The following is a 24,127-nucleotide window of genomic DNA, read 5'->3' as shown; positions in this document are numbered from 1 at the left end:
ACCCAGGTCCCTGAGCTGGGGTCTCCGGGCGTGGGCCCGGCATGTGGGTTTTCAAAGTTCTTCCTTGGAGAGTCTGATGTTGAGTTGCAATCTTCCTTCTGTAAAGAGGACTTGTCACTGGGGACAGCTGCTGAGCCAGAAGTTATCTTTCTCAGGCCCCTGCATCTGAGGTGGCCCTGGCACACGTTCTCAGAGTGACACAGAAGTCACTTCCTAGTCCAAGTGGCTCAGGAGCGAGTGTGCCTTTTTCCCCAGGCACCGGCTGGACGAGGAGGGCCATGCAGACAAGAGGGTGGCATGGCCACATGTTGAAGGATCCTGGGTCCCTGAACGACCTCACAGGGGCAAACAGTGACCCGGCCACACCCCCTGCAGGCCCAGAAATGACTTTGGCTGCCCTGTCGCATGGGGGAGGGGGCGGCTGTCACATAGCTGTCGCAGGGTCCCAGCTGAGAGCCACCGGTCTGCCGAGACAAGGAGCCGACCCTGCTTCTGGGCTCCCGCATCCTCTTCCTATCACCTTCAGATGACCTCAGATTTGAATATGTGACTAATGTTTTGTATTTTAACAAAATAGAAGTCAAAAGCATTTTCCACCAGCCTTAAATAGGGACCTACTCCTCACAGTTCTCCTCGAATTGAATAACAGGAAGACGCTGATGATCCTGAATAATTTCCATTTTCTCTCGGCTGCCAGGAAGTTCAGAGTAAAATTTTATGTTTAATTACAGCACCTAACTCATTCCAGATTCCTGGAAATCGGTCCTTCTGCTTCTACATGATTTCTGATTGGCCTTCACCTGTGCACTCTCACTGTGTACGTGTCTCAAGATCGTATGTGAGCTCGAATCTCTTTTTACATTCGGAGGCTACTAAGTCACGGAGGCACACACATGCACCCGGGAGCAAACATGGGCTCACCGCGGTAGCACGAGCACCACGGGGCCCATAGGATCACGTCAAACATGGATGAGGCCGTAGTAAATGCAGCTCACTAATTCACGGAACAGGCAGGTTCTGACCTCCTGCCAAGGACCAGGCAGTGGGCCAGGCACCCAGGAAGAAGAAGCGGAGCTGCATGTGGGTTTTTGCCATCAGGGAACCTGTGTCCTCGTGAGGGCGGTGGGGCTGCTCACAAGTAATCATAGTATTAGGCCAAAATAATAACTAAAACTGCTTACCAAGGAAGGGTGAGTCCGCAGAGAAGAGAACCCGCCGTTTGGACGGGAGGGACCCGGGAAGGTGTCCCAGAGCCCCGGCGTCTCACCCGGCTGTCATGGGATTTACACAGAACACGGGCAGGTGGGGTGGGGGCCGCTTAGAGCAGAAAGAGCGAGGAGCACCCCGGGCACGCGGAGGGATCCTCCCGTATTTCGCTCGTTGCTCTCCGGGTCCCTCCACCCTGCGCGGGGTTTTAACCACGGATCTCTATTGTTATTATTATTATTTGTTTTCTACCTAATGCGCAGAGTTACTTAAAATAGTCACCATGTCCTGGCATTACATTCTGAGTTTTTCCTAAGATGAAATCAAACTTTAGTAGTCTTGGAGGTTCCGACCTTCGGGGACTTGATGGAAGTCTGACATGTTTCCCTTGGCCGGGCCCGGCTGTCTTCCCGTGCCAACAATAAGAGAGTAAGATAATGTTGGTTTCAGATCTTGATTCTTGAGAAAACGCCTCTGGCGCTGCACTTTCTGAAACATAATGGAGCGAGGGGACAATTCCAAGAACTGCGTGCCGGGGCCTCCGGGGACGCAGCGCCCGCTGGTAATCACCACGGAGGGGCATTCAAAGACCCCATTACTCAGCACCTAGCCCTCCCCCGCACCCCCCAGGAAAACAAAACAGCACAGAACAAAACTGGCTAAGAAAATCCCCTTTGGAAGAGTTGCTTCTGCCAGGAGAAATCACAAAGTTCAAGAGCACGCTTTCCCATGGGCACTCGCAGGGCTCACGGAGGACTGCACGGGCAACCTGTGCACTTCCTGAGCTGCCGGCTTCAGAACTGGGGGTGGCGGTGGGGGGCAGTTTAGGTCCAGCATGCACGGGCCTCCTCAAGCTTTTTCCACGCCGAGGCAGCGGCCGCTGAGAGGACCCGACACCAGGTTCGCCAGCCGCCGTCCCGTCTCCTCCGTGGCCAGAGGTCCTCAGGATGGGGCTCCACCACCGGCACGGCCCCCCCTGGCCCCAGCCCTCACCCTAGCTCCCTGAGTCTGGCAGCTGCCCCTTTCCAGCTGGATCCACTGCCATTTTTCTGCGTGTGGCCCGTCTGTCACCGTGCGGCTGTTTCTGCCAGCGCTAGTGGAGTGTGACGCGCAGAGGGGCAGAGCGAAGAGGAGGAAAGGCAGGGGAGGCCGTGCTGCCTGTGGCCCCTCCCGGCCCCAGACAGGCTGGGGGCTTCTTTCTTTCATTCTTTGGCCAAGAGGCTCCTCCCTGGTGTTTCTGCTGTTCCAGAGGATGAACCTCTCTGGTCATCGCTGGGGCTTTCTTCCCTCTGTGCCCTGTCCAGCTTCGAGGTGGGGAGAGGATCAGCCACTCAGCATGAGTCATGGGGCCGCCCCACGGCTTGGGGAGGGCAGGACTCCATGATTGTACAGAACGTTCCTCCCAAAGGCAAGTCGGAGTGCTCTGACCAAAGGAAGTGGGGTGAGGCAAATCACGGGCCCCACCTCCAGGCCACACCGCCAGTTCATGCGCTTGAGCGTGTGTCTCTTCAACGACCATTTGCTGAGCACCCCTGCAGGGGCCTGGCACGTCTCCCCCTCCATAGTGTTTCTGTGCTACTACGGGTTTGGGTTCTCGAGGGGTGCCGGGCCCCGGGAGCTACGGGACATCCCCATTAGCCTTAAGGCACTCTGTCACTGAGGCAGTGACCCTGTGACCTCAGCGAGCATGCCCCCTCCCCACCCTCACTGACCCCATGACAAGTCTCACTAATTCCTGGAGCAGAGCCCCAGCATGCGGGGTCTGTGCAGCCGAGGAATCCCTGACAGACTCAACATCCTCCTTATCTGACCTCTGGGGACCTTCCCGAGGCCATGACCCCAGCGATACCTGGCCCAAGGACAGGGTCTTGCGGAGATAGATGTACGGACCCCTCGCTGGGGGCCCATACATCATGTCAGAAAGAGCTGCCTCCTTTGTGTAATCTGTATCAACCCACGAGGGGCTGGGGCAGGATGCCGGTGGAAAACAGGGCCCTTTGGAAAAGCAGCGAAGGTAACAGAGCCAGACGGTTGGCTTTCCTGAACTGTCTCCTCAGTGAGGAGCACCCAGCACACGGCCAGCCTGCGGACACTGCGGGCCGGGCTGCGGGAGCCGCTCCCTTCGGCAGGGAGGGCTGTGCGGGCAGCACCAAGCGTGCCGCCATGACAACCGGGACCTCAGGCAGCCCCACGGGGCGCACGGCATCCCTGCCATGAACCAAGCGTCCCAGGTCTCCAAAGGGGACCTTGTGGGCTGCCCCGGATATCTCGCGAGGACCGGCTGCATTAGGGAATTTGGAGTTCCTCGTCAGCGCAGAACGTGGGCTCCCATGGTTCAAGGGGCCGAGGAGTGGCCCCGTGGAGCTGGGATGAATGGATAAACAGGGAAAGCTTCCTTCCAGAATATTCTAGCGTGCCAAATACCTGCTGCAGTCTGGACCTGCCAGGGAGCCGTGGTCAGGAGGCGCTGGGGGGCTGCAAGAGCCGGGCAGCCGCGCAGTCAGGACTGTCCCGTCCGCCGCGAGCGCCTGGCGAAGCTCTCTGGCCTTCCTTCCTCATCTGTGCCAAACAGGAGTGCTTCCCGAAGTGCCCGAGGGGGACAGAGGCCAGGCGCACGGCACACGTGCACCCCACGGGGGAAAGGAGCCCCAGGCCACGCTCACCTCGTCTGCAATATGGGCCCCAAGTCCCCACTCGCGGGGTGGCGTGCGGCCCGGCGGAAGCACTCTGCCCCACATACGGGAAGTACTTGAGAAATGGCAGTTTCCTCTTCCTCCTCGCCTTAATTGCCCGTAATTGCCCGTAATTGCCTTAATTCCCAGTGACCCTGCGTCGTGCGGCCATAAACACCAGGCGGCCAGCCAAGGCGGGCACAGGCCCTGGGTATCCCGGTCTTCAAAGCAGGAGGCGTCCTCCTTCCTTGAAGCCTTGACTCTCTAAAAGTGGGCTGGTTGGGTGAGTCTTGCCCCTTATGGGTACGGAGCCCCCGCTCTCAAGATCCGTCCTGTCCTTCTCCCCTCACCATAGGACTCAGCAAAAGACCAGCATTCCCAGGCTCCCTTGCAGCTAGAGATGGTCATGTGACCGCACTCTGGCCAATGAGGTGTGAGCCGGAGGTCGTTGCTAGGAGACCGGCGCTGCCTGCATCCTGCCTCCTCCCCATCCGCTGCAGCACAGAGGGCTGTGGCTCTGGTCCCACGCAGCACGGCACCCCACAGCTCTCCACGCAGCACTGCACCCCACAGCTCTCCTTCATTCGTTGCCTCTGGCCTCCTGAATCGGCTTCACTGACTTAAAACAAAGCTGGAGTTGACCCTTGAACAACGAGGGGTTAGGGATGCCGACCACCCCCAAACAGCCAAAAACGCGTGTGTAACTTTTGGCTCCCCCTAAAACTTGGCCAACAGCCTGCTGCTGCCTGGAAGCCTTACCCATAACGTAAACAGGCGACTCACACATGTTTTGTGTGTTGTATGCGCTGTATACTGTATTCTTGCAACAAAGTAAGCTACAGAGAAGAAAACATTATTAAGAAAATTACAAGGAAGAGAAAACACATTTTCAGTACCGGATTGTATTTATGGGAAAAAATCCACATAGACCCACACCCATGCAGTTCAAGCTTTTGTTGTGCAAAGGTCGCCTGCATTTCATTTTTGACTTCAAATCATTCATAAACCATATTTTGCTGGATTTCTAAACGTATCCTCTTGTGACGACGGGCTACGTTTGAAACACAAACGTGGTCACATTTTGTCAATGACAGGAGGAACTGAGTTTCACACTTCTAAGCGAGGTCTAGCACACCTACCCAGACGTGCAGGAGTCACAGATGTGGAGCAGGACGGATTTTTACCAGCTGAACACACCCGGGGAACTCGACCACACCGAGAAACGTTCCTGGTCCCCAGAACTCCCCCACTCCGCATACCCCCCCTTCCAGCAGCGGTAATCTCCCCTGACTTCAATGGCACAGTTTGCTTGGCCCGTGTTTATGCTTTCGTGCAAATGAAATCATATAGCGTGTGGCCGGGTTTGCTCAATGCCAGGTAGGTGGGATTCATCTGTGTCATTGCCCGTGGTTAGGGACTGTTCGTTCTGTGTCATTCTGACACATCAACACTCCACCAAGTTTTTGTTTCTAACAGCCGCCTGGCACTCTCAGCACATGCACACGCTGCGCTTTATCGAACTCATGCTCTTTCAGTTCTCATTGGGGGGGCTGTTTGGGGTGGTCACAAAACAAGGCTGCACTGACGCTCCTGAACCCACACCTTGGGGCACCACCTTTCCCCAGGGCATCCGTGGGCACATTCCTAGCTCATCTTTTCATGTATCTACCTCTGAATCACTGGCCTTGTTAAAGAATCATATGGTCCTTTTATAATGACAAAATCCAATAAAATACATTCAAATTGCCAAAATGCCCCAAAGGCAGAGAGGGGCCACTCATCCCTCTGTCCCCAGCCTCCGTAAAGCATCTTCCTCCCCCCCACCCCCGCCAAGGCTCCCAGCCCTTCTGCTGCTCGTCCCTCCTGTGTCTGGAAATGATTTGACAGCCTTGTGAATTTTACAGGCTCTAAGCATCCATTAGCTGACCTAATCATTTTCAGAGACCCGAGTTATCTGTGGTTCTGCCAAACCTTCACCCGTCAGAAATTGGAACAGGGACGGTTGGTCCACATGTCCAGAAAGAGTGGAAGAAAAGATGTGCTCAGATCCGTTTTTATCAGAGAAAGAGAATTCAGGAGGTACTGACAGCGTGGGGGCGGGGGTTGGAGAGGGGCTGATTAAAAAAGGGTTAAATGAGAACAAGCAAGATTTAAGAGAGGGCATACTACATATTCTACCACGGGAGATGGGCTGCGGGGCGGGGGGATCATTTATATATACTTGAAAACAACACTAACCCCTCTTCCCAGCACTGAGGCCCCCTTGCACATGAAAGATGTTCTTCAAGGAGCATCAGACACCACAGCGAGACTGGGCATGAAGAGGGGCTGGACCTCAATTTTGCATGTGATTCTCTTCTGTACTGTTCCAATTTTCTAGCTGTGGGCTTTGCATTATATTTCTGTTACTGTGTAACAATTTACTACAAACTTAGTGGTTTAAAACAACACACACGTACGCAGTTTCTGAGGGTCAGGAATCTGGGCACAGCTTCACTGGGTCCTCTGCTCGAGGTGTCGCAAGGCTGAATCAGGGTGCCCTCTGGGTGGTGGTCTCATCAGAGCCTCAACTAGGAAGGATTTCCTTCTGAGCTCCCTCAGGTTTTTGGTAGAATTTTTTTTTTTTCTCAGTTGTGGAGCCCATGACGGCTTGCAACTTCAAGGCCAGTAGGAGAGTCTTTGACATCAAAGAGTGTCTCAGTCTTTTATAAGCTCTCACCTGATTAATCTAGGCCCACCCAAGAGAATCGTCCTTTTGATCAAGTCAGAATCAGCTCAGTGTCAAGTTTAATTACATCTGCAAAATCTCTCACCTTTGCCATATGCTGTGGATCACAAGCAGGTCTCACCCTTGCCATATACTATAGGTCAGAAGCAGGACACGGGTTGTGTGCACCATCAAGAGGAGGGGAGCCCAAAGGTGTGGCTGTGGGGAGTGGGGAGAGGTCAGGGAGCCACATGCATTCTGCCCACCACCCACATACACCACATTTACTTAGGGAGCATTAGTAGGAGTCATCCAAAGAAAGGGCGCATGGTTCACTGTTTGGTTTCTCCATATGTCTAAGGCCTGGTGATGCATTTCGTTAAAGGACTAAAGTTTGGTAATGCTTTCCGCACTCCTCCTGCTTCGCTTCTGCTCCCCGTGTGTGAGCAGTGTGGCACACTGGCTGCCATGCCTGTCCTATGCTGACACAATCAAATACAACCATGTATGCCCAAATGGAGATTCCATCCCTGTTTTTTACCCAAGTGAGATGAAACCAAAAACATCACTGCTCATATCAGTTTATTTTTCTCCTCACAGAGTGGCCCCCCTAAAGTTCCCCCACTCCCGCCTCCTTCATCAGCTGCTGATGCCCCATAGCTCGGGTGGGCCGCGGTTCACCCCTCCCTACGGAGGGATGTTCTGTTTGTGTCCAGGTTGCTTGGTCTGTTCGTCTGGTTTTTGGCTTCCACACCACACGGTGCCGTAACAGATATCCTTATAAACGTATCCTTACAGACTGGCACTTTTCCTGCTACAGGAAGGATTTTCTGAGGAAAGATTTCTGGGCCACATCTGTGCACATGTGGCTATCTCCAAGACCACAGGGATGTGCACCCCCTGGGCTCTGATGAACACTCCCGTTTCCCCCCACTCTCCAGATTAAATTTGCCAAACCGGAATTTAAATACTGGCTTCAACAGTTCCTCCTGCATTTGGGGGGATAAACTGCTCAGCATCTCTGGACCTCCCCATCTGTAAAAAGAGAATAAGGATGGTGCCTATGTCACAGGATGGCCTTGAGGGTCGGATGTGCCAACACAGATAGAAGCCCAACCTGGCCCAACGTGTGCCAAGATTCAGGATGTGGCTGCTACTTGGATGAGGAAAAGAGCAGAAATTAGCGTTCCGAGGTGACTCAAAGCGGCGCTCCTTGTCATGCCTCACCTTTCCTGAGATCATCTTCTTCAAGCCTGAAAGGAAATGGGCTGGAAATGCTGAGCCTGTGTTCTCTAGAAGCCAGGGCTTCCACACTGGTAGGAAGAGCAGAACCACGCTCTTGCTCTCGCCACCACCATCATCTGCATCATAATCACCCCCACTCTCTGAGCACTGACACTGGTCGGGGAAGTTTCCCTGTGGGAGGGCCCCTCCTTAGACTATCAACCAGATAGGAGGTGCCTGGCTCCAAGAAGCTGAAACCCAGTCAAGGCAGTTTATACAATAAGGAAAAAATATATATTTTTTTCCTGTAGGAAACGAAATTGGGAGGCTGGAGATGGTTAACTGGGTGTCATCATCCGAAACACATGTTCTTCCCTCTTGCTGCTCTTCCGTCCTTCACATGTCAGCTTTTTCCTCCGTATCACAAAATGGTTGCCATTGTTCCAGCTATCTCTTGCAGCTGTCACAGTGTCCAGTGGAGGAAAACAAACAGTTTCTTCTTGTGTCCCCTTCTAAGAGCAAGCAAGCCTGGAGGGCAAGATCTGTACTTTCTCCCCCGTGTCCGTCACTGGTCTAGAGCCAGACAGATGTGCTCCCGAGTTCATGAATCCTGCCGCCAACACTTACCGTGTGGCAGTGAGTAAACTGCTTCATCTCTCTGTAACCCAGGCTTCTGATCAATAACTTCTGATCTTCTGATCTATTTGTGATAAAATAGTATCTGTTTCACAAAGTGGCTCTGAGGATTCAATTAAATAGGAACTCTGGTGCTTTCAGGATCTTACTATTACTGTTGTCCTGGCCGCCGCGGTTATTATTGTTAGCCTGGGGCAGTGTCTGGCTCGGTAACTACTTGAGCTGCTGAGTGATTGACAGGCGGGAACTGTGGCCGCGGCGGACGGAGATGTGGGAGAAGCAGGAGCTGACAAGCGGCCAGCCCGGGACCACCCAGCATGCTGGTGCAGGCCCGGACACAGCGCTCAGGAGTGACTGATTCTCGTCCTGCATGAAGACCCCGAGCCCCAGAGGCCCACAGGCTGCCCCCAGACCATCCGGGCCTTCTGTGTTTATCTGGGCTGCCCCGCCGGCCCTCAGGCTGACACTCGGTGTCATTATTCTGCTTGAGCGGCTCAGGTACCAGCTCGTTTGTCAATCAGCACCGAGCACTGTGGTCATCAAAGACGCGAGATCTTTGTGCGGGCACAGCCGCCCTCGCCGCTGAGAAGGCCCCCAGCTGCTCTGCAGGGAGCCAGCAGACGCAGGAGCCGGCCCCGGGACAGGGCTGACATCGGGGCCAAGGACCAAGGCTCGAGGTTCACCACGAAGAGGCTCACGGAGGCAGACTAGGGCTGAGGCCTCAGGAACCGGGGCCACGGCCTCGATGTGCAAGGGATCCTCCGACCCCCAAGTAGCTGAGTGACTCTGGGCAAGTTCCTCCTCTCTCTGAGCTACAATGTCCTGATCTGAGAAAATGAAATTTGGACCAACCAGTGCTAAGCCTTTCCAGGCTTGGACTGTACAAGCAGCTCCTGGGGCACAGGGGCCGCCCTGGGAGGCGTGGCAGCAGGGCGCTCAGGAGGGGCAGAAGCCGGGGCCCAGCCGCAGCTCCGGCTGCAAGCTCTCAGGAGGCTACCTCGTGCGCCCGCGTGCAGTTCTCTCGACGGAATTAGAATCGGGTGGGGGGGTCAGCCGCTCGCCCTGTGACACTGTGTCCCCTGCACCACAGGCCTCCACCCTGCAGCAGGCTGCGACATCGGTGCCGCCGGCAGAATCCAGCATTTTGCGACACAAGTAACAGGGCATTGGCTAGAACGGAATGTGACGGGGAGCGGAAGAGTTAGGACCGCCTGAGAAGCTGCGTGCGGGTCCTCTGTGCGCGGGAGCCAGTCATGGTGCCGCAGTCCCTCCCGCGGCCGTGCTGGAGAGCTGCCCACCCCCCGCATGTTCCCGGACTGTCCTTTCCCTGGTAAATGTTCCCGGGGCTGGCTGTTAGGCGGTGCCGCAGCAGACGCAGCCTTGTCCTCGCAACGGACGCTCAGACACGACTGTTTCTTCTCGTTAGCCATGACTTCACCGACCAGACACCTGCGCTCAGGCCGGCCCATGCTAGCCAGCAGGGTGGCAGAGGTGGGACATTTCAAGGGGAGAAGGGGCACGCTGGACACGGGGCATGCTCCGGCCAGGTGGGGTGGGGAACGGCCGGCGGGGCAGGGAGAGGACTGGGTGGCGGCTCCAGGCAGGGCAGGAGAGACCCCATGAAACCACGCGGGTCCGGCTCCCCACGCTGTCGTTGTGCAGCTCTGAGACTCAGACAGGCAGAGCTAAAAGCCCCCGCCACGGCCCAGGGTCACTGCTACCATCTCTTGTCATGTGCCCCCCTTTGAGGGGATGGGGCTCAAACACTAGGTGGGTCCAGCTTGTCCCATGTCGGTGAGCTTAGTGAGATGGGACCTGGAAGGGAGTTCTTGGCACAGGGCTGGGCTTGGGTGGGCCCTGTGCCCAGCATGAGCCCAGCACGAGCCCAGCCTGAGCCCAGAGGGAAGAGGCCAACCCCAGAACCCACCCAGCCCTGCCTCACAGGCCACATCTCCCTGCACCCCCAGAACGAGCCCAGGACGTGTGTGGCGAGTTCTGCCACGTTGCCAGCTTCCTGTCATTGCCCCTTAAAACAGAGAAAACTCTCGTTGTTTTAGGATTAAGCACTCAGCGCACCATGTGTTTCTCCAAACCACAGGGCAGGCCTGCTGAAGGGCCGCCTCGGCACGGGGACTGCAGCAGCCCCACGGCCAAGCCTGACTTGGATCCCAGGGAAGGTGCCACTGGCCCAGCGAGCCAGGCCCACCTTGCCAGCCCGGCTGGTGGCCGGAATCTGGCAGGGAGGGCCGGGAAGGGCTGGCCTTGGAGCCCCTGTGACAATCATCTCGCTTCTCTGGACTCGCTTCTCTGTTCCACAGAAGGTACAAGCAACAGCAGCAAGACAAGCGCCAAGCTCCTCGTCCACCGGACCTGCGCAGGGTGCCGAGCGGATTCCTGCCGTCCACCTTCACCGGCGGCAGCGGTGGGCAGGGCGCGGCTTCCGGCCCATGTGACCCGGAGGCAGCGGCTGGGGCTCCGAGAGGCTAAGGAGCCATTCACACGGCCAGCCTGAGAGCATGTCATCGGCTCAGAGAAAACCCTCTGCCCTCGCAGTCACCGCCACAAACCTTTCCATCTCCACACCCTTGCCGTTCGGAAAGAAGGGGCCATCTCAGGAGGTGCTCAAACCCGGGGGGGGGTGGCCCCGGAGGATGCTGAGCTGGGTGGGCGACATGTCCCGACCAGAGCTCCCTGCCCTTGCTTCTCCGCGGCCCCTGGGAAGCTCTTCCCTGCCTCTCAGCATCTGGGCCCCCAAAGGGATCCCCCCAAGAGGGACGTCCCCCCTTCAGGGCTGTACCACATTCTAGGCCACCTTCTGCCTATAGAAGGTTGGGGACCCAGCCTTTTGTTGGCAGGAAAACCCTCATGAGAAAGCCAAGAGGCTTCTCATCTATCTGATTGCTGTCAGCCTCGTGAGCCAATGAACATGCCCGCCTGCACTTGAAGACGCGGTGCTCCCGAGGACACATTTCTCTGCTCCGTCCTCGTCTTCTCTTTCTGGAACTTGTCGGGCTTCTTTGGGAGGGTCTCGCCATTAATCTCTGCCATGAGTCACTCCACCCGACCGAAAGGATTTACGGAGTAGCGCACCACTCATCTGCACTTGGCCTCGAGAAAATATAATTAGCCAAAATCAGTTTACGAGGGCTTCCCGGATCTCTGTCTCTCCGAGCTCCGCCAGCTTTGCTCTTTGTGCCGCTGCGGCGAGCGGCGTCCGGCTCGGCAGGGCTGCACTGACTCCCTCTCGTTTCCTGAGCTTGTCTCTTCTGTATCGTACTTTGCCAGGGGGGCCAGTCCCAGCGTCCGTGCTTTGTGCTACGCCACAACCTCTTTCTCGAAAGACGCAGGTTCCTCATGTTGGCCAAGTTCCTGCGGGTTTTACCAGACATCTGCGCCCGCAGATCACAGGTCCCACGTCTCCAGCGCCGGTGTAGCTCCTCGTCCGCTGACTGCTGAGCCAATGCTGCGTGTTCCAGGATGTTCTGATACCAACAGCCCCTTCTGGCATCAATTTCTCTGTTAGTCCAGATGGGCCAGATCATGCTTTAGGAACAAATTAATCCCCAGCGTCCCCGGCGCAACACAGCATCGGCTTCTTTCTTGCTCACGATCACGTCCAGTGAGGGTCGGTCAGGGGGGCTGGGCGCCCGGTGCTCATGCGGGAACCCACGTTCTCAGCAACACCACCGCCTCGCAGCTGCAAGGCTTCCAAGCAGCGGGGAGACCAGCATGAGAAGTACCCCAGGGCCTCCTGCGGCCCGCCCCTGGCTGCGGTGTCGCTCCGTGTGCTCCCTTGCCACTGGCCAGAACCAGTCATCCCTGGTGACTGAGGACCCGCTTTGCAGCTGCAGGTCGGGAAGCACGTGGGACCAAATGGCTGGTGGGGACGGCCCTCTCTGCCACAGGCCTCCGGTAAGGGACTGGCTTTCAGCCAGCAAGTATGCGAGGGGCAACTCCAACTTGGGAGAGAAGTACTGGAGGCATCACCACTCTGGACTTCAGGCTCTGTCACAGAGCTGCGGTGATCAACACCGTCTGGTACTGGCACAAAAAGGCACGCAAAGATCAATGGGACAGAAGAGAAAACTCAGAAATGAATCCACAAGACACGCCGTGGGGAAAAGACAGTCTCTTCAACAGACAGTTTTGGGGAAAGGGAGCAGCCACTCGAGGAGGAAGGAGCCTGGACCATTTTCTTACACCGTACGCAAAACCAAATCCAAAACAGATAAAAGACCTAAATACGAGACCCGAAACCATAAAAATCCTAGGGGAGAGCACAGGCGGTAATTTCTCCGACATTGGCTGTAGCAAGGTTTCCTGGATGTGTTTCTGGAGGCGAGGAAACAGAAGCCAACATGAACTGTTGGGACATCAGAATAAAGAGTGTCTGCGCAGTGGAGGAAGCAGTCAGCGGAAGCATAAGGCAGCTTACAGAATGGGAGAGATACTTGCCAGTGACCTACCAGATGACAGGCTAGTATCCAAGATCTCTAAGGAACTTACAAAACTCAACACCTAACAAGCCAATAATCCCGTTAGAAAATGGCCAGAAGACTTGAACAGATACTTCTCCAAGAGACGCATGAAAAGATGCTCCACGTCGTTCGGCATCGGTGAAACACAAATCAAAACCACGATGAGATAGATACCTCCTACGTCAGTCCGAATGGGTAAAATTAACTCTGGGAACGACAGATGCTGGCAAGGATGCGGAGAAAGGGGAGCCCTCTTACATGTTGGTGGGAATGCAAAATAGTGCACCACTCTGGAATACAGTGTGGGGCTCCTCCTAAAGTTAAAACTAGAGCCCCCTCTGCCCCAGCAAGGGTACCACGACGTATTCACCTAAAGGACACAAAAATCCTGATTCAGATGCGTGCGCCCCAGTGTTCCCAGCAGCATTATCAGGGACAGCTAAGACACGGAAGCGGCCCAAGTGTCCCTCAGACTGATGGCCGGATAAAAGACGATGGGTGTGTGGATACAGTGGAACACTACTCAGCCATCAAAAAGAACAGTATCTTGCCATTTGCAACACCAGGAACTAGAGCATATAATGCAAGTGGTGTAAGTCAGAGAAAGACAAATACCGTGACTTCATTTACATGGAATTTAAGAAACTAAACAAATGAGCAAAGGAGAAAGACACACACATACACAAACCAAGAAGCAGACCTAGAGAACAGGCTGCTGGTCACCAGAGGGGAGATGGGGGGCGATGGGGGGTGGGGGGACCAGGGATGGGGACGAAGGGGTGTGCTTGTCGTGCTGAGAACCAGGTGTTGGACAGGAGTGTTGAGTCACGACGTCGGACACCTGAAACTCACTGCATTAAATTTACTATTTTTTTTTAAAGATTTTTATTTATTTATTTGACAGAGAGAGAGAGAGAGAGAGAGAGACAGTGAGAGAGGGAACACAAGCAGGAGGAGTGGGAGAGGGAGAAGCAGGCTCCCTGCTGAGCAGAAAGCCTGAGGCAGGACTCGATCCCAGGACCCTGGGATCATGACCTGAGCTAAAGGCAGACGCTCAACGACTGAGCCACCCAGGCACCCCCATCCCCGGCAAAGAAAATTTTTTTAATATTAAAAAAAAGCCTGAGCTATTTCCCAGATGTACTAAATGTGACCCGCTTCTAAGTGTACTGCCCTTGCCGTTTCTAGGGTCAGGCAGGAAAGTCTGGAACGCTGCACCTCACTAGCAAGCCTTGAGCCCATCCCACACGGCAGCTGTCTTCGGAAGGGGCCCGTGGTCTGTGCCCTTGCCCTGACCCAGGACGCCCTCTCCGCCTTTGTGGCATCTGACCACAGCTGGCCGCCGCGTCCCAAAGCGAAGAGCCGCGCAGCTTGCCGGCCAGCATGGCACAAGGCGTGGCGCCCACGCTCAGGTGAGGACCTGGGCAATCTCTGACCCTAGCCCCAGCCTCCGAGGACGAGGGCAGCTCTGCAGGGCCCCCCGAGGCCCAGGGCTCCCGCATCTCCGCTCACCCCTCTGTCTGCCCACCCCACGTCCTGCGCCACTGCCCCCACATGCTAACTCCAGGTGCACGCTTGCACACAAACCTCCATCCCAGAAAACACACCCGGGCCCTTTCCACGGGAGGACCCACATCCTCCTTTTCCCCATGTGTTCCTCTGGCAAATCCCGGCTTCCTGAGCCCAGGAAACCCCATTACTTACAGCTGCAAGAACCGAGCTCCCACCAAGGTCAAGAAGGGGATCTTTCCCCTGAGATGGAGACAGAGCCAAAAGGGACTTTCTAATTACGCAGCTCAGAGAGTCAGCGCTTCAAAAACAAAACGCTCGGAGGAGCCGGAGTTTCTGTAAAGAGGACGGACACCGCCACAGCGGTGCTTGGAGCCACGCCTGCTGGGGACGGCAGGTTCGGAGCCGACAGCCTTCACCGAAGACTCTGCCGGAGACCCCTGGACCTGTGAGCATGAGTCGCCAGGGCGTGTATAATCCAACTCCCACCCACCTGTCCCTCTCTCCCTGGCTCCCAGCTCTCCACGCCCTGCCGGTCTTCCCAGCCTTCGCACATGCCGTTCCCTCTGTTGGAAACGCCTTTCCTCGCTTGAACTCCTCCTCCTGTATCAAGGCCCCATTGAAACGCCACCCCCCGTGACTTCACACCCAACGGTCCCCAGCCATGCTGTCCTCCCTGTCTTTCTGTGGCTCTAGTATCTCTCTCACGTCCTTGTTCCGTAAATGCTGGAGGCTGCACACAGCGCCCCCTCCTCGCCCCAGGACCAAGAAGCCCCCCACATGAGCTGGGCATTCGCATCCGCAGCCTGCGTCCCCAGGGCCTCCCAAAAGCCCGGCAGGAAGCCCAGGCAGGCGGTGGGCTGCCTCTCCATCATTCTGAGCACGTCACGCTGGTGACCCGGGAGCTATTTTCATAATTTCACAAAACCTAATAGAAATCGCACACGAGTCAAAATCAGAGTGACAGGAAGGTCAAGTTTCACTGCTTTGGGAAGCAGGCGTGCTGATTATCTCATGGTCTGATTGGCTGCCACAGTTCGAGTCATGGATAAAGAACGAGGAAGCTGTTATCATCATCTGGTAGCAAAAAAAGTTTCAAACTTGGGATCCGAGGGGGTGTCCTGTGGAGAGGGCCAAGGCCGAGAGCCTCTCCTCCAGGGAGCTGTGCCACAGATGGGAGAGCGGGCGCTCTGGGATTAAGAGCTTTTCAAGCAAGGCTGGCAAGTTTTAAAGTGACCCCAATACAGCAAAATATTGTAAAATAAACTTGCTAACTTCTGGGTAGTAGCGAGCACCATTTTGAAGGGACTCTAGCGTAGAATGGGCAGGACAGAGTTTCAGGCTACGGCCTCGGGCCCGCGTGGACGGTCCCCGTGGACATGCGTGGAGGCGGCGCTGGAAAAGGCTGGAGCTCTGTGCATACCCGGGCTCAGCCACCAAGGGGGCTCGGCTCAGCAGCGTCTGACAATGTGAGAGAGTCTCTAGAAGGACGGGACCTCGAAGTCCTCAGGGCAGCACTCTTCTTTATACCCGTGCCCACCTCTGAGCTTGAATGCTTCCCCCGATGGAGGGCTCACTACAGCGCTGGCAGGTATCAGACAGCCTGTTAGGATACGGATAAAAGGAGGGCAGGGAGGCCCATCCCTGTTCCCACTGCTCTCCGACGCCCGTCTCCCGTAGCCCCTCCAGCAGCTCTGTGGGGCTCTTCCAGTTAAACCCTTCGCAGACAGACACGGGGGCTCACAGAAGTTTCTAAATGACTGCCAAGGTGGGTCTAACCCCAACGCTGAGCCCCGCCAGTGATAGAGCGGAGTCTTCATCCGCCAGGAGCCTCATCCGCTTTAGGCCGGTGGACGTGTCTGGTCCAGGGAGGAGGGAAATAGGACGCGCCCCCCACCCCCCTGCCACCCCGCATCCTCTCCTGGCCTGAACCCTTTGCCAGGCCGAGACACCGGCTGTAAGCAAACCATTCCCAGTCCAGTCGTGGCTGAGAGGTCCCGGGTTAGAGTCATTTTCATCAGAGGTGAGTTTGGATTTCGTTTATTTTGTTTTGTCTGAGGGCACTGGAGCAGGGGATCCTTTGGTGCCTGAGGGGGTAAATATCAATTCATCTAAAAACTATGCCAAGATGTCTCATTGCCCAGCAATGCTGCACACATTCAGCACACACGTGGGAAAACACCGAGGCGTCACTTCAGCCTGCTGTGTCGCGCTCGCCCTAACCTCAAGGCCAGGGCAGGGAGCAGACAAGACACCTGCGGGGCGGGCGCCGCACGGGATCCCGGAGGAGCGGCTTCGCCTTCATCCTCGGGACGCCGGTGAGCCCTGCACGGGCTCCATTTTTAAATGAGGAAACGGAGCACAGAAAGCGGAATTAACTAACGTTCCAAAGTGGGGAAATCAGATGGGCTTCCCCCCAGGCCCCCGGGGCCCCACTCGTAAGAATCTGTCAACCAAAAAAGAATGAATGACAAAGCCTGCGTGACAAAACGACAGAGGAGGGAAGGGAACGGATTGTAACCCGGAGTGCTGTCTCGCACTTTGCAATACACCATGGTTTCATAACTTTTTCAAGCGTGTTTTTGATCCTTATCAAAAAAGCACTAACGTGTCGGTGCGGGCACACACATACACACGCGCACGCACACGCGCACGCACATGCGCATACACAGAAGTCCCTGCTGGGCTCGGCGCGCTCTTGGCTGCACTCCTTGGCCTCGGAACATCCTTTCTGCCCCAGCGCTGACCCGGGAATTGAAACGGGACCCGGACCTCATTAACAAGTTCGGACCTGCAGTGCCTCCACTGGAAAGATATTTCTACTGATCAGGAGATGGCATTTCCTCAGGGGACACGAGCGACTGTCATGCTGGAGGCGTGGCTGGCTCCGAAGGAGAATCTGGGCCTCACCGTCCGCGGCCACGCCGCACTTGGTGACGGGGTCAGTGTCCTTCGGCTGCCACCAGGGACGGCCGCAAACGGGGGGCTTAAAAACCACACACGATTCTTCTCCGACAGTGCTGGAGGCGGGGGTCCACCATCAGGGTGTTGCAGGGTCACACTCCTTGTGAAGGCTCCGGGCTGGGGGGTCCTTCCTGCCTCTTCCAGCCTCTGCTCATGGCCAAGCTCCTCCACCCCTGCCTTTGTCCTCACGGGGCCTCCCCTGCGTCTGTGTGTCTCCTGTGTGTCATGCAAGCACGTGTGTCCTGGGGCGCAGGGCACAGCCCAAATCCAGGCTGATCTCATCTCCAGGTCCCTTCCTTGTTTACATCTGTGAAGACCCAGTTGACGGGTTCTGGGAGCCGGGATGTGGACATACGTTCTGGGGGGATGCTGCAGTGACCGTGGCCAGATCGGACTTTGTCCCAAGGGGGACCCCCAGGAGGGTGGCTGACACGATTGTCCCCGCCCACACCGCTTCAGTGTCACCCTGCTTGGAGAGGCTGCTGCAGGGTCTCTGGGGGAAAGCCGAGACGACCGAGTGGCTCTCCCAAGCTCCCAGGGCCGCGCACGGGCTCTCCAGCAGAGCCCCGGCTTTCGGGCGACTGCAGCCCGTGGCTCCGTGCCGTGCCCACGGTGAAATGGCGAAAGCAGCACCCGTCTAGATAGAGTCCCCTGTGGGATTCGGCCACACGGAGGAACCTGCAGGGTCCCAGGGGCACTGAGTGGAAAGGAAGCCTGGGCATCCCCCAGTCCAACCTCACTTGGCAGGTGACAAAACTGAAGCCAGGCAGGAGCAGGAGCTTGGTCAGGCCACCAGGTCAGCGGCAGGGCACAGCCAAGAGGGCTGGAGACTCGCCCACCTCCTCCCCTGCTCCTCATCACCCTCCTCCTCACCCTCTTCCTTCTCCCTCCCCTCCCCGGCCAGGGCAGCTCCCATGAACGCACCCTCCTGCCACCCGGCATGGGGTTCAGCGTCTCACACGCACCATCGCCTCCGCCTCTCCACAACGAGCTTGTACCTGCCGTCCTCATCTGCACTTTGCGGACGGCCCCACGGAGGCTCCAGAGAGGAAGCAGCTCCCCAGCATTCTCACTGTTCACGGTGAGTAGCAGAGCCAGGGCTTCAGCTCAACTCCTCTGACTCCTAAGCCAGTGCTCGGGGCCAGGGCCGGGCAAACCGTGGCTCGTGAGCCAGATCTGCCTGCCGCCTGCGACCGCGGCCAGAAGCGGGGGTGTTTTCACGGGAGCCACACCCGTAGTCCTTACCGTACGGTCCACGGGGGCTTTCCGGCGTGGACGGCCCCGCTGAGTGAGCCGACAGAGACGGGACGAGGTGCAGAGCTGAACCAGGTCCTCCCTGCCCGTTACAAAAGTGTTTGCTGAGCCCTGCCCCGTCCCACCGTGACAGTATCCTACAATGCCGTACTACGTGAACTGCATCATCGTATCACACTGTCTTCACTGTAAATGCTGCCATTCCTATAAAGATTTAAGGGCTTTGCCATTATGACTTCTTGGGGTCCTTTTACATTTGATTCTCGACTGAAATCACCAACAATTAATTCACCAGGAACCAAGCAGTTCCTACAGTTCAGGCCTCCACCGTGAGATTTCGACTCCCACAGCTCCGTGTTCCGAATGGATGACCCCCAAAGCGGCCAGCGAAGGTGGAGAAGGAAGGGGAGGCGGGAGACAGACACGAGCCAGCCCAGCCATTGGACCGGCCCCGGTATCTGCTCAGAAGGTCCGTCCGTGCTCGTGTTCTCCGTGTGTCAGAAGCGTTGCGCCGAGTGACTCGTCCACATCAACAGCGCATCTCCCATCCCCGACGGGAAATGACATTACAAAAGCCGGAAAGGACATCAGACACGCAGGCTTGGCAGCCGCGTGTGCGTGTGGGATTACTGTCAGGGTTCAAAGGAAGGGCTGAGAGGTGGGGGCGCCCGAGGGCAGCATCACGGCGATGCCTTCACCTCGCGGGACAATGACAGCCCGCTCCCACCAGGCCGCTGGCTTCCTGGCGCCCACACCCTCCTGGCAGGAAGGCCCGAGGGGCCAGGATGGGAGGCTGCCCCTGGGACGCTTACCTACCCACCCCCGACGCGCCAGCCCGGCTCACCTGGCTGGTCTGCCAAGGAGCGTTTCCAGGCGTGGCGGTGCGCACTGTGGACTGCTCCCGGCGTGGGCCTGCCCTCTGGGGCCGCCGCGTCCTGCGGCCTGGCGAGGGAGGAGCTCTCTTGGCTCCCATCTGTGAGTGAGGAACTGAGAAGCCGCAGGGTAACTTGGTGTGCCCGCTTCACCACGTCAGGGGAGGAGCCACGGCCCCAACCCAGGGAGAAACTGTGCGTGACGCACCGTGGATCACCGGCACGGATCGCGAGGACGACGCTGCCCGCAGCCAGCCCTGACCGAGCGCACAGTAGGTGCGAGAGGGTCACCTATGTGCACTAGACGCAACAATCCTCAAAATGCCCGGGAAGACTGACACGGTGATGATCCTCGGGGGCTAGGCGCCGAAGCCCGACCCAGCCTGCGACCCCGAGCGAGAACTTCGCTTCTCTGGCTCCAGGGTCCTCATCTGTAAATCAGGGCGAATGAGAGGAGCTACCCACGGGGATGCTGGCACCAGCCTGGAGCAGCTCGTAAGCACGACTAAATTTTAATACAACTTAGAAAGTTTCTGTGACTAAAAATAAATCATGCACACTTAAGATTATTATGAAAAATAAAGGTAATGATACTCAAAACTCATCACTTCCAAATTCTTTTACTCTATTTTTATGATCGTCTCTGCTCTTCATGTATTTATTTATGACTCTCGAATCCCCGAAGTGGAAATACTAAGCCGTAGGGGGCTGCGGCCCACCTCTTCCCAGCCTGTCCTGCCACCCTGCCTGGCAGTGAGGGGCGACCGCAGAGGGGGACGCATGTGGAGTGCAGGGACTCTGCTACCCTCTGCATGAGATGAGCACAGGCCAAACCAAGAGGATGTCTGAAGACGGTGCGTTGTTCACGGCCTCCTCCAGCAGGGGCGGAGACGCCCGACAGCCGGTGAGTGAGATTACCGGGGGGCCAAGAAGCCTGGCCAGGTGCACACATGAGTCGCCCACAAAGCAGGACATGGCCTGTGCACGGTGCTGGGAAGTTGACAAAATACAGCCACATCCCTTCTGCTCTAGTTTCACGAGGACCCTGAGGTCAGCAGAGGAAGCACCAAGTGACCCGCCATTTACAGCGCAGGAAGCGAGCTCAAAGAGGTTCTTGCCCAGGCTCGGTGCTGCTTAGACCCGGAGCCTCTGGTTCCCAGGCCGCATGGGGGGCTGCAGCTGAGCCCCCCCAGGTCCGAGCTGGTGCATGAGCTCGACTCTGCCACTCACCAGCTGTGTGAATTGGGCAAGTTTCATAATCTTTCTCTGCCCCAGGTTTGCTCCTCTGAGAAAGCAGGGAAGTGACCGGCCGCCCTCTCATATGCTTGTTGAAAGTTAGTAAAGATGCTTCTTAGAGCGCTGTACCAAGTGGGGTTCAGTGATGTGAGAAGGAGCAGCCACAGTAGCAGCTCTGGTGACTTAATCACCTCCATCGACTTCTTGGCCTGGCACAGCGGGCTCTCTTCTTCAAAAGGCAGCATACATTTGGGACAAAGAAGGGATGTGGAGGTGTCCTGGGCTGGCACACCTGCGGGTCCTGGCTTGGAAACAAGCTTCGACCCGTCCCCAGTATCCCTCGGGGTGTATATCACGTGCCAATGTCCCGAAGGTGTGAATCTGGGACTCAGGGGTCACACGGGACAAAGGCAGACGGTGAGCGCCTGGGCCACACAGCTGCTGGGCTGGTGGTCTTAATCAAGTCCCTTATTCTAAGTCTGTCTTCCTTCTGTAATGGGGGGAACAAGAAAGTTGACCCCACAGAGGTTTGTGATGTGGAATTTAACATGAAATTTTGCCTATAAGGTGATTTAGCTTAGGGTGGGGGCAGCTCCTGACCTTAGTGATAGACTTTAGAATCATCCACGGAGGCTTCATCCCAGCCAGGCCGACTGAACTAGAATGGGAATGCTGATGCTGACGGTGACGGTGATGTCATGGTGCTGATGGTGATGATGGCAATGGCGGTGATGGTGTCGAGGGTGGTGAGGATGACAGTACAGCAGTGGTATGGGTGATGGTGGTATGTTGATGGTGGTGGTGTCAGTGATGATGAGGGTGATGGTGGAGGGGACAGTGTTGGCAATGGTGATGATGATGGTGGTGATGGTGACGGTGGTGATGGTGACGATGGTGATGGTGATGATGGTGATGGTGATGGTGGTGATGGTGATGTAGTGATGGTGATGATGGTGATGGTGACAATGGTGATGGTGATGGTGATGATGGTGACGGTGGTGATATGATGATGGTGATGATGGTGATGGTGATGGTGGTGATGGTGATGGTGGTGATGGTGGTGATGGTGACGGTGGTGGTCACAGTGGTGACGATGGTGATGGTGATGATGGTGATGGTGGTGATGATGGTGATGGTGGTGATGATGGTGATGGTGACGATGGTGATGGTGATGCTGGTAATGATGGTGATGGTGACGAAGGTGATGGTGATGGTGATGGTGACGAAGGTGATGATGGTGATGGTGGTGATGATGGTGATGGTGGTGATGGTGATGGTGGTGATGATGGTGATGGTGATGGTGGTGATGATGGTAATGATGGTAATGATGGTGACGATGGTGATGGTGATGATGGTGATGATGATGGTTATGATTATGGTTATGATGGTGATGGTGGTGATGATGGTGATTATGGTGATGGTGACGATGGTGATGGTGGTGATGATGGTGATGATGGTGATGGTGGTGGTGCAGATAGTGAAGATGATGATGGTTATGGTGGTGATGAAGAGGAGGAGGAGGACTGTGGTGGTCACAGTGGTTTGGTGGTGATGGTGATGATGGTAATGATAGTGATGATGGTGACGATGGTGATGGTGATGATGGTGATGATGATGGTGATGATGGTGATGGTGAAGGTGATGATGATGATGGTGGTGGTGCAGATAGTGAAGATGATGATGGTGATGGTGGTGATGAAGAGGAGGAGGAGGACTGTGGTGGTCATAGTGGTGATGGTGACGACGGGGATGGTGGTAATGGTAATGATGGTGATGCCAATGACCGCCACTTCCCCCTTCCTTTCTGCCTGCTTCATGGCTCTTCATGGCTCCTTCACTCACTTCCCTTAGTTCTATACACCCGTCAGCGCCTCCTCCAAGGCCTTCCCCAACTGCCCTGTACAAACTGGTGCCCCCATTCTTCAGCAGTCTCGACCCTGCTGCTTTTTCACCATGTGTTTTTAGCTCATGTTACATCACGCTCCTGTATGTAACACACTTGCTGTGCGTCACACACTTGCTGACACGTACACACATTAGAGTACTACCGACGGTCTCTCTGCCACACTGCAAGCCCTTGTGAAATCACGGATCACCCTCAGAGTTACTGGGCTGACAGGAGGAGCTCAGGCACTTGTGCCCCTGGGGACATCAGACCTCAGCATTCAGGGTCTGCCAGCACGTGGGGCACAGCAGGCTTGGGGACCAGAGGCAGCATCAGGCCAAGAGATCCAGGTGCTGGAGCTGGGAGGGTCAGGAGCTGGGAGCTGGCCCACACGATCTGCTCCAATCTCCCAGTGTCATTTCCCTCTCTGTAACGTGATACCTACACTACCTAACCCATGCCGTTCACTCACAACTACCACCAGGTCCCTCCCTTGGACTTCCGACCTAGGCCTGGACGCCTAAAGGTGGCAGAGTCTATGCAAAGCTCAGATCTGGTAGGGGTGGAGAGCAAGCTGGGGTACACACCCAGCTCAGCCCCGGGCTGGGCCACCTGGACCAGGTAGCCAAGCTTACATAGCCTCAGTTTCCTCTTTTGTAAAGTAGATAGAATTGACAGTGCCTGCGCCCACAGGCATACACTGACACACACACTGAGATACGCTCACAGATGCACACAGATTCACACGCACACATGTACTCTCACATGCACAGACACACACCCACATGCTTGCTAACACACTCTGACACACACCCACACGTGCACACTCATGCACATGCATTCACACAGACACTGGTGCACACACTGACACACTCACTGGTGTGGACACACACTGACACACTGAGACATATGCATGCAGAGGTTGACATGCTGGTATACCCACTCGCACATGGGTGTGCCCACTGACAGAGATGCGTGTGCACGCTGACACGGGGACACAGACACACACAGATGTGCATGCTGACACACAAATTCACAACCGCCCGTGCTGACACAGAGGCACATGCACACTGACACACTGACACACACACACACACACAGAGGCCACCAACAGGACCACAAGGTGGGGGTAGCCCCGAAGCCTTCCCTGTGACACCCAGTGGCGGCAGTGACGGATCCGTGAAGATCTCTAAGTTTCCACTGTTTTAATTAGAGACCCGGGTTCTGAGGCCTCACAGCTGGCGTCTCTGTGCTGCGTTCTATAGCCTGACAGAGAAAAATGTCTTCACTAACGTCAGCCAAGCTCTGAGCCTGACCTGAGCGAGCGAAACTTCTGGGATTCATAAACTTGTGGTTTCTGGGCAGGGTGTCGTTTGAACCAGGCCTGCCCCCCAGAACGGGGGTGAGGGCCACCATCATGGGACCAGGAGGTGGTCCTGGGACTGCGTGGGGGTCCTGAGCCTCATCCACAGGTACTGGGGTGT

At 56.2% G+C, this 24,127-nt stretch overlaps 1 long non-coding RNA gene across 1 annotated transcript; it reads left to right on the top strand.

The window, feature by feature from the left end:
• The first annotated feature begins 4,370 nt into the window (after positions 1–4,370).
• On the top strand, positions 4,371–17,377 carry LOC309853539. The gene is made up of 3 exons (XR_014305805.1): positions 4,371–5,255; positions 14,112–14,335; positions 14,630–17,377. It is a non-coding gene; the product is annotated as an uncharacterized lncRNA (long non-coding RNA).
• Positions 17,378–24,127: the final 6,750 nt, after the last annotated feature.

The sequence above is a fragment of the Mustela nivalis genome (assembly GCF_964662115.1).
Source record: "Mustela nivalis genome assembly, chromosome: 18".
In the NCBI taxonomy this organism is placed as follows: domain Eukaryota; kingdom Metazoa; phylum Chordata; class Mammalia; order Carnivora; family Mustelidae; genus Mustela; species Mustela nivalis.
The sequence above is the reverse complement of the archived record's forward strand: the minus strand, read 5'-3'. Positions and strand labels throughout refer to the sequence as shown.